This window comes from Xyrauchen texanus, chromosome 24 (assembly GCF_025860055.1).
Source record: "Xyrauchen texanus isolate HMW12.3.18 chromosome 24, RBS_HiC_50CHRs, whole genome shotgun sequence".
NCBI lineage: Eukaryota > Metazoa > Chordata > Actinopteri > Cypriniformes > Catostomidae > Xyrauchen > Xyrauchen texanus.
In genome coordinates, this window is record NC_068299.1 from 941,952 (window position 1) to 951,951 (window position 10,000).

General features: G+C 44.2%; 1 protein-coding gene across 1 annotated transcript in view; it reads left to right on the top strand.

Moving 5' to 3' along the window:
* LOC127617620 (inositol polyphosphate-5-phosphatase A) overlaps positions 1-10,000 on the top strand; it is a 257,918-nt gene that overhangs the window by 212,741 nt on the left and 35,177 nt on the right. The gene's annotated exons all lie outside the window — the stretch shown is intronic.

The window sequence follows — 10,000 nt, forward strand, 5'->3', positions numbered from 1 at the left end:
TGGACATTTCTGTACTCGCTCCCATAGTGAAGCTGGATTGACGCACCGGGGGGTCGGTCCTGAATGACGCCCACTGTGGTGTAATGGCCTTCTGAGTGAGCGAGCAAATCCATTGTGCTTGTTTATTTGAGAGCAGTCCAGATCTTTCTGAAGCGTCCAGGCCTAACATCGTCATGAATGATGGAGAGAGAGTGTGTGTGTGTGTGTGTGTGTGTGTGTGTGTGTGTGTGTGTGTGTGTGTGTGAGTGTGTGTGTGTGTGTGTGTGTGTGTGTGAGTGTGTGTGTGTGAGATTGATTGAGTGAGTGTGTGTGTGTGTGTGTGTGTGTGTGTGTGTGTGTGTGTGTGAGCGTGTATTTATCACTTTGTGGGGACCAAATGTCCCCATAAGGATAGTAAAACCCGAAATGTTTGACCTTGTGGGGACATTTTGTCGGTCCCCATGAGGAAAACAGCTTATAAATCATACTAAATTATGTTTTTTGAAAAGGTAAAAATGCAGAAAGTTTTCTGTGAGGGTTAGGTTTAGGGGTAGGGTTAGGTTTAGGGGATAGAATATAAAGTTTGTACAGTATAAAAACCATTATGTCTATGGAAAGTCCCCATAAAACATGGAAACACAACAAGTGTGTGTGTGTGTGTGTGTGTGTGTGTGTGTGTGTGTGTGTGTGTGTCTGTGTGTGTGTGTGAGTGTGTGTGTGTGTGTGTGTGTGTGTCTGTGTGTGTGTGTGTGTGTGTGTGTGTGTGAGTGCGTTACGGTGCATTAATGTGCATTACTGTACTGTGTGTGTGTGTGTGAGTGCGTTACGGTGCATTAATGTGCATTACTGTACTGTGTGTGCGTGTGCGTGAGGTTGTGCATATGTGAGTGCGTTACGGTGCGTTAATGTGCAATTACTGTACTGTGTGTGTGCGTGAGTTTGTGCATGTGTGTGCGTTACGGTGCGTTAATGTGCATTACTGTACTGTGTGTGTGTGTGTGTGTGAGTGAGTTTGTGCACGTGTGCGCGCGTGTGTGTGTGAGTTTGTGCACGTGCGCGCGCGCGTGTGAGAGTGCGTGCGTGTGAGTGCGTGTGTGTGTGAGTGAGTATGTGCGCGCGTGTGTGAGTGAGTTTTTGCATGTGTGAGTTTGTGTGTGTGTGTGTGCGTGAGTTTGTGTGTGTGCGTGAGTTTGTGTGTGCGCGCGTGTGTGAGTGAGTTTTTGCATGTGTGAGTTTGTGTTTGTGTGTGTGTGTGTGTGTGTGTGTGCGCGTGTGTGAGTGAGTTTTTGCATGAGTGAGTTTGTGTTTGTGTGTGTGTGTGTGTGTGTGTGAGTTTGTGTGTGAGTGAGTTTTTGCATGTGTGAGTTTGTGTGTGTGTGTGAGTTTGTGTGTGCGCACGTGTGTGAGTGAGTTTTTGCATGTGTGAGTTTGTGTTTGTGTGTGTGTGTGTGTGCGTGAGTTTGTGTGTGTGTGTGAGTTTGTGTGTGCGCATGTGTGTGTGTGAGTGAGTTTGTGCATGTGTGAGTGTGTGTTTGTGCATGCGTGTGTGTGTGTGTGAGTTTGTGTGTGCGCATGTGTGTGTGTGAGTGAGTTTGTGCATGTGTGTGTGTGTGTGAGTGAGTTTGTGCATGTGTGAGTGTGTGTTTGTGTGTGTGCGTGCGTGCGTGCGTGCGTGTGTGCGTGCGTGTGTGTGTGTGTGTGTTTGATGTTAAACGGCTGCTTGAACTCGAGCCGCTGGATTAGAGCTCTTTTCAAAAATGTTTCCCCTCAGACTGATAGGATTAAACCCTGTAAAGAGATTCAAACACACACACACAGTGTTCTGCTGTTCACCTTCTGTTACAGTCATTTCATGCACACACACAGCTGTGACACATCTATTGACACATATTCTAACCTTATTGTTTAAAACCAATATTTTGACCTCTAATGCACTAAATTATTTCAACGCTGTTACAGTAAATTTGTAATTCAAGTAGTTTGAATAGATAACTTGATACTATCAGTACATTCTCAGTTTCAGGATGTCTTATAATTCAACAGCACATTTCCACCGTTCCTAACTGGTGTAACAGCCTTCTCAACTCCACTCATCTTTTCTGTGAGCACTTGACTCAATCCTATTAATGCACTTCAACAACATCATAAAATATCTTTATCCTTTAACACAGTCTCTCACGTTTCTCTCTGCTGTTGCTTATCTGAGCAAATCTGAAACGTTTTTATTGCATCGGTTTTCATGCAACGCATCCTTAGGATGATTGCTTGTGCTGTATTCCTCTTCTGTAAGTTGCTTTGGATAAAAGCCTCTGCTAAATGAATACATCTAATGTAAATAATTCAATATATTAATAGCCCATGACATTTCATTTTCAGTTGGACATTGGAAAAAATGTGCAATAATGGTCTTATCGCAAAAATCATATCACCACACATTAATGTTTAACCATTCTCAAAGGAGACATGTAAATTGGCTTTTTAAAATTTTAAGACAATGAAGTTTTGTTCTAAAAGTAATTTTTGCATTTACTGTGTGTTACAGTACGTTACGGTGCATTACTGTGCGTTACGGTGCATTACTGTGCGTTACAGTGCGTTACGGTGCATTACTGTGTGTTACGGTGCATTACTGTGCGTTACAGTATGTTACAGTGCGTTACGGTGCATTACTGTGCGTTACGGTGCATTACTGTGCGTTACGGTGCATTACGGTGCGTTACTGTGCGTTACGGTGCATTACTGTCCGTTACGGTGCGTTACGGTGCATTGCGGTGTGTTACTGTGCGTTACGGTGCGTTACTGTGCATTGTGGTGCATTACTGTGTGTTACGGTGCGTTACATTGTGTTACAGTGCATTACTGTGCGTTACAGTGCATTACGGTGCATTACTGTGCGTTACAGTATGTTACAGTGCGTTACGGTGCGTTACGGTGCGTTACAGTGCGTTACGGTGCGTTACGGTGCATTACTGTGCGTTACAGTGTGTTACAGTGTGTTACGGTGCGTTACTGTACGTTACGGTGCATTACTGTGCATTGCGGTGCGTTACTGTGCGTTGCGGTGCATTACTGTGCGTTACAGTGCGTTACGGTGCATTACTGTGCGTTACAGTATGTTACAGTGTGTTACGGTGCGTTACTGTGCGTTACGGTGCGTTGCACATGGCGTTGCAGTGCGCTGCACAATGGCGTTGCGATGCGTTACTCATGCGTTACAGTGCGTTACTGTGCGTTACAGTATGTTACAGTGCGTTACGGTGCGTTACTGTGTGTTACAGTGCATTAATGTGCGTTACGGTGCATTACTGTGCGCTACAGTGCGTTACGGTGCGTTACTGTACGTTACGGTGCATTACTGTGCATTGCGGTGCGTTACTGTGCGTTGCGGTGCATTACTGTGTGTTACAGTGCGTTACGGTGCATTACTGTGCGTTACAGTATGTTACAGTGTGTTACGGTGCGTTACTGTGCGTTACGGTGCGTTACTGTGCGTTGCAGTGCGCTACTGTGCGTTACGGTGCGTTACTGTGCGTTACAGTGCGTTACTGTGCGTTACAGTATGTTACAGTGCGTTACGGTGCGTTACTGTGCGTTACAGTGCATTAATGTGCGTTACGGTGCATTACTGTGCGCTACAGTATATTACAGTGCGTTACTATCCGTTACAGTGCGTTAATGTGCGTTACAGTGCGCTACTGTGCATTAATGTGCGTTACAATGCGTTAATGTGCGTTACAGTGCGATAATGTGTGTTAATGTGCGTTACAGTGCGCTACTGTGGTTTACAGTGCGTTACTGTGCGTTACGGTGCGTTACTGTGCGTTACAGTATGTTACAGTGCGTTACTGTGCGTTACAGTGCATTAATGTGCGTTACTGTCCGTTACAGTGCGTTAATGTGCGCTACTGTGCATTAATGTGTGTTACAGTGTGTTAATGTGCGTTACAGTGCGTTAATGTGCGTTACAGTGCGTTAATGTAACTGTGCGTTACAGTGCGTTAATGTGCGTTACAGTGCGCTACTGTGGTTTACAGTGCGTTAATGTAACTGTGCGTTACAGTGCGTTAATGTGCGTTACAGTGCGCTACTGTGGTTTACAGTGCGTTAATGTGCGTTACAGTGCGCTACTGTGCGTTACAGTGCGTAACTGTGCGTTAATGTGCATTACTGTGCGTTACAGTGCATTACAGTGCGTTAATGTGCGTTACAGTGCGTTAATGTAACTGTGCGTTAATGTGCGTTACAGTGCGCTACTGTGGTTTACAGTGCGTTAATGTGCGTTACAGTGCACTACTGTTCGTTACAGTGTGTAACTGTGCGTTAATGTGCATTACTGTGCGTTACAGTGCATTACAGTGCGTTAATGTGCGTTACAGTGCACTACTGTGCGTTACAGTGTGTAACTGTGCGTTAATGTGCATTACTGTGCGTTACAGTGCATTACAGTGCGTTAATGTGCGTTACAGTGCACTACTGTGCGTTACTGTGCGTAACTGTGCGTTAATGTGCATTACTGTGCGTTACAGTGCGTTACAGTGCGTTAATGTGCGTTACAGTGCGTTAATGTAACTGCGTTAATGTGCGTTACAGTGCGTTACAGTGCATTACAGTGCGTTAATGTGCGTTACAGTGCGTTAATGTAACTGTGCGTTAATGTGCGTTACAGTGCGCTACTGTGGTTTACAGTGCGTTAATGTGCGTTACAGTGCGCTACTGTGCGTTACAGTGCGCTACTGTGGTTTACAGTGCGTTAATGTGCGTTACAGTGCGTTAATGTGCGTTACAGTGCGCTACTGTGGTTTACAGTGCGTTAATGTGCGTTACAGTGCGCTACTGTGGTTTACAGTGCGTTAATGTGCGTTACAGTGCACTACTGTGGTTTACAGTGCGTTAATGTGCGTTACAGTGCGCTACTGTGGTTTACAGTGCGTTAATGTGCGTTACAGTGCACTACTGTGGTTTACAGTGCGTTAATGTGCGTTACAGTGTGCTACTGTGGTATACAGTGCGTTAATGTGCGTTACAGTGCACTACTGTGGTTTACAGTGCGTTAATGTGCGTTACAGTGCGCTACTGTGGTTTACAGTGCGTTAATGTGCATTACAGTGCGTTAATGTGCGTTACAGTGCGCTACTGTGGTTTACAGTGCGTTAATGTGCGTTACAGTGCGCTACTGTGGTTTACAGTGCGTTAATGTGCGTTACAGTGCACTACTGTGCGTTACTGTGCGTGTGATTTAGTTCAGTATTAAACATCTTACAGTTAGAATAATCAACTATAAACTTTAGCACGGGCGTTTTTAAAACAAGTCACTTGAGGCTGTGCGTTACTGTGCGTCTGTTTGTGTTGCATTTGTGTGTGTGTGTGTGTGAGAGAGTGTGTGCATGTTGTGTGCGCGTGCGTGCGTGTGTGTGCGTGCGTGTGTGTGTTTGTGTGTGTGTTTGTGTGTGTGTGTGTGTGTGTTTGTGTGTGTGTGTTTGTGTGTGTGTGTGTGTTTGTGTGTGTGTGTGTGTGTGTGTGTGTGTGTGTGTGTGTGTGTGTGTATGCGCGTGGGTGCGTGTGTGTGTTTGTGTGTGTGTTTGTGTGTGTGTGTGTGTGTGTGTGTGATATTAGCAGTGTTCAATCAGTTGATTGTGACAGTGAGGCGTCTCATCTGATCACTTACCATCAGTGAACATGTCAAGTGAACAATCAGTCTATCTACTCATCTCACTGTGTGTTTCATTGATTGGTGAATGAACAGTATTGGAAGCAGAAGTTTTTATGTGCAAGTATGACAATCAAAATTATGTTTTTGGCTTCATTTGTGAATATAAAATATCTGAGGTTAATCTGCACCTGATTTACACTAATAACACAGGATCAGAATGTACCATTGTTCAAGAGTTCTGTTGTGCATTGAAATGGCATTTATTAGTGCAAAATTAATATTTCATGTCTGTTTATTTTCTTATTATGTAGCTGTGTAATAAGTGGGCTCATTTACAGTCAGCTCATTATTGCACAATAGATGATGATGATACAAGACTGGGTTATTTCGGGATTGTTTCGAGAGCAGCTGCCAGTTTCTGTTACTTGATGAAGACACATGAATTCTAAAATGTATGTGAATGTGAACCGAGTTCTGTTCTGTTCTCTTCCAATGGATGCTTTTACAATTTCAACTCTACACGAGTCTGTTGTGGTCTGAAGCGGCACGTTTTCTGCTTGGCTGACTTTCAATTTCAGAAGGAGAAAAGCGGCTGAACTCATATGAGACTAATTTGAATATGATCACACTTTCAGTTTGTCTTGTTTTCTCTGTTTGGTCTAAATGGAGATTCTTACAACATACAAAGTTTTCTTTTTACTGAATGCATTTTGTAACTATTAAGTTCTCAAAAAATGAATAAATAGATAGTGTCATTCAGAAGTCTGATATTTTGCATTTGTCTAATTCAGTATAGTTTTTTAAAACAACTTGAATGAAAAGTTCAGGCGTACCACATTCATGGAAACCATGGAAATATCATGGAATTTTAGATTTGTGTTTTCCAGGCCTGGCTCCAGGCGGTCGGGGAACACTTCCCTCCTCCCCTCGTGGACGGAGGTCTTCCTCCGACCCCTCCGAGTCCAGTCCCCACTCGCCTCGCGGACGGCAGCCGTTCACTGCGTCCGGGCGGTCGGTCTACTCCCTCCCACAGCGGATGGCAGCGGCGCTCCCCTGGGTGGACGGCAGTGTCGAGGACTCCGCGACGGGCATCCCTCCTCCTTCCCGGGCTTCAGCACCAGTGTAAAGGAGTTCAGTGGGAAGGAGGAGGCGAGAATCGGCTTGATAATATAAATAATATTTTAATAATAAACGTAAACAAACACACACGACGGACATGTCCATAAACTATCTCTCTCTCGTTGCACCACCGTCTGCCATCGGCCTTTATCCCTCTCGGAGGCTTGATTAGCCTGATAAGGGACCGGGTGTGTCCTCCACGTTCTCGGCGACTCGTGGGGACACTCCTCCACCCCTGGCAGCGGCTCTACCACTCCAGGCGGTCGGGGAACACTTCCCTCCTCCCCTCGTGGAGGGCGGTCTTCCTCCGACCCCTCCGCGTTTCTGGGGGATGGCAGGGCTCTCCTCCGCCCCTGGCAGCGGCTCCATCGCTCCAGGCAGTTGGGGAGTCCAGTCCCCACTCGCGGACCGCAATAATGCCATCCATGGAAGAGTGCCGAGGAGAACACCACCTCATATTTACCAAGGGGCAGTGGTGGCTCAGTGGTTGAGGCTCAGGGTTACTGACCAGAAGGTTGGGGGTTCAAGCTCCAGCACCACCAAGATGCCACTGTTGGGCCCTTGAGTAAGACACTTAACTCCAGGTTTCTCCGGGGGGATTGTCCCTGTAATAAGTGCTCTGTATAATACATTGGTACTCAGAAGGTTGCTGGTTCAATCCCCACAGTCACCACCATTGTGTCCTTGAGTAAGACACTTAACTCCAGGTTGCTCCGGGGGGATTGTTCCTGTAATAAGTGCTCTGTAAGTCACTTTGGATAAAAGCATCTGCCAAATGCATAAATGTAAATGTAAACCACCACTAACTCAGAAGAACATTAACACTCGTCTGAATTTTGCCAAAACAGTCCTTGATGATCTGTGGACTGATGAGTGGAAAGTAAAACTGTTTGGAAGACAGGGGTCCCGTTAAATCTGCCGTAAATCAAACCCATAATTCCACAAAAGAGCATCATACCTACGGTCAAGCATGATGGTGGTGGTGTGATGTGTCGGGATGCTTTGCTGCAATAATTGAGAAAAACATGAATTCTGCTCCTAAAGGAGAACGTCCCGTCATCAGTCCGTGAGTTGAAGCAACTGGATTCTGCAGCAAGACAATGATCACAGGAGTAAGTCCACCTCTGAATGACTCAAAAGAAGCTAAATTAAAGTTTTGGAGTGTCCTAGTCAAAGTCCTGATTGAGATGCTGTGGCAGCTAGTGTTGTCACGGTACCAACATTTCAGTAGTCAGTACCAATACCAGTGAAATTTCACCGTACTCGATACCATTTTCAGTACCAAAGCAAAAACATGCTACTGAACACTCTTTTATTAACAAAGTCAACAAAACATCAGCAGCAGAACTAAGAACAGAAATATGCCATTGAGCAACACTTTCATTTAAATATATTATTTTAGAATTATAACAAAACTGAACAATGTGCTTTAAGTATTTTTGAACACTTATATAAGATTTCTTCAACTTTTGCAACTTTTAATTAAAGTTTTTACCAAGTACTAAAAAAAATCCTAAATAAACAAACACACAACAGAATCAATAAAAAACAATTTCAAACTAATGTGCAAACTCTCTCTTATTAATAAAGCTGCATATTTTCTTCATGATAAGAAATGCACAGTGACACATATATATATATATTCTGATGAAATAAGTTGTAATCGAGCTGCATTAAGCGTGTGCGCTGGAGGGACGAGCGTCCCGTGACAGAGTCTCTCTCAGCCGGTGCAGTTTCAGTCTCTCCCCCTGAGATCGGGACATTCACACGACTCACAGAAGAGTCTCACACAGAGACCGTTTCAGAGTTTATAGTTATTAACATGAGCTGCGTCTGTATTATCTGAACTTTAATAAAGCTATAATATATTAAGATATAACGCCGGGATGTTTCTTTAAAGAGCTCCGCCTCCGCTGATTCCACAACGGGACATGCTCCTGAATGTACTTTAATCATTCCCTGATAATTTGGGATCTACATGAAATAAACGGTGAAAGTTTGGAGTGCATCTGTGATCGGTGTGATTCTGAAGTGCTGCTCTCGCGCGTCACCGTCACAGTTTAATGTCATTCATGTTAAATGAGATCAAACGACGATTCGACAACAAACATTTCTCTCGACAGTTTTGTATTTGACGATGTGGATAATGTCGACTAAACGTTTCAGCGCTAATGCAAATGCTAATATGTTTTAAACTCGCCTGCTTTATTTACTTGAATTAATCCGTCTGTCTGTCTTTATTAAGTTTGACGTGTTTCCTCTCGTCAGAACATTGTGAAGCAGCGTTCACAAACAGGTTTTTGCTGATCTGTGATGTTTCACTTTTCATCAAACTTGCTTTTTCCACTTTTCATTTCCACATTTCGAAAGTTCCCGCCTCTGCACGGGTAGCGGGTAGACCCAGTACTCGGTACCCCGGTACCTTCAGAAATTGTGGTATCGTAAATAATTTTTGGTTTGAGTACCGACTTGGTACCGGGGTATTTTTGACAACACTATTGGCAGGACCTTAAACGGGCAGTTCATGCTCGATTTCAAAAGTTAAAATTTGATTATTATTAGTCCTACATGTTAGAAGTGGACTTTTGGACAGCACTGTACATGTGAATAAAAGAGTGAAATGAGGATTTGAGCTGCTTGAGGCTCTTGACAGGGCAGATATCAGTGTCTTGAGCCTTTTTGAAGGGGGGGGGGTTCATTACCAAATCAGCTTAATGAGAGCAAATCGCATTAATGTAGGGGTCCCGCCGCTCTGAGGGACCAAATGACTGAAAAATGGAGCGATTTGTTCCCTCTTTAGAAAGCATCTTAAGCGGTTTGGGAGTGCGGGGTGGGGATGGGGGGGGTTCCCCTCTGTTTGTTCTGATCCGATGGGCTTCTGTGGCTCCGACCGCCTATTTGTGACATTTCTCTCCAAAGGGTTTTTTTTTCCTCCTCGCGGTTTTATTGGCTTGACCTGATTAACTAATCTGTGCTTTGAATTTCAATGAGTTCTCAGGCTCGGCGGTGTGCGCTGGGAACGGCCACATCACAGATTACCTCATTCAACTCAACTCAAACACAGATGGTCGAATGTTTAACTAATTGTTAAAAGAGTCGACAAAGGGGAATTTAACCGAGCACACACTCTTTAAGGTCAACACATACTGAGAAATGAAGAGAGATAGATGTTTTGCCATTTTGGTTTAACTTCAGAAGCGTTTTGTGTGTCATTAAAACCAAATAGTAAAAAATTTAATTATATCAGATATT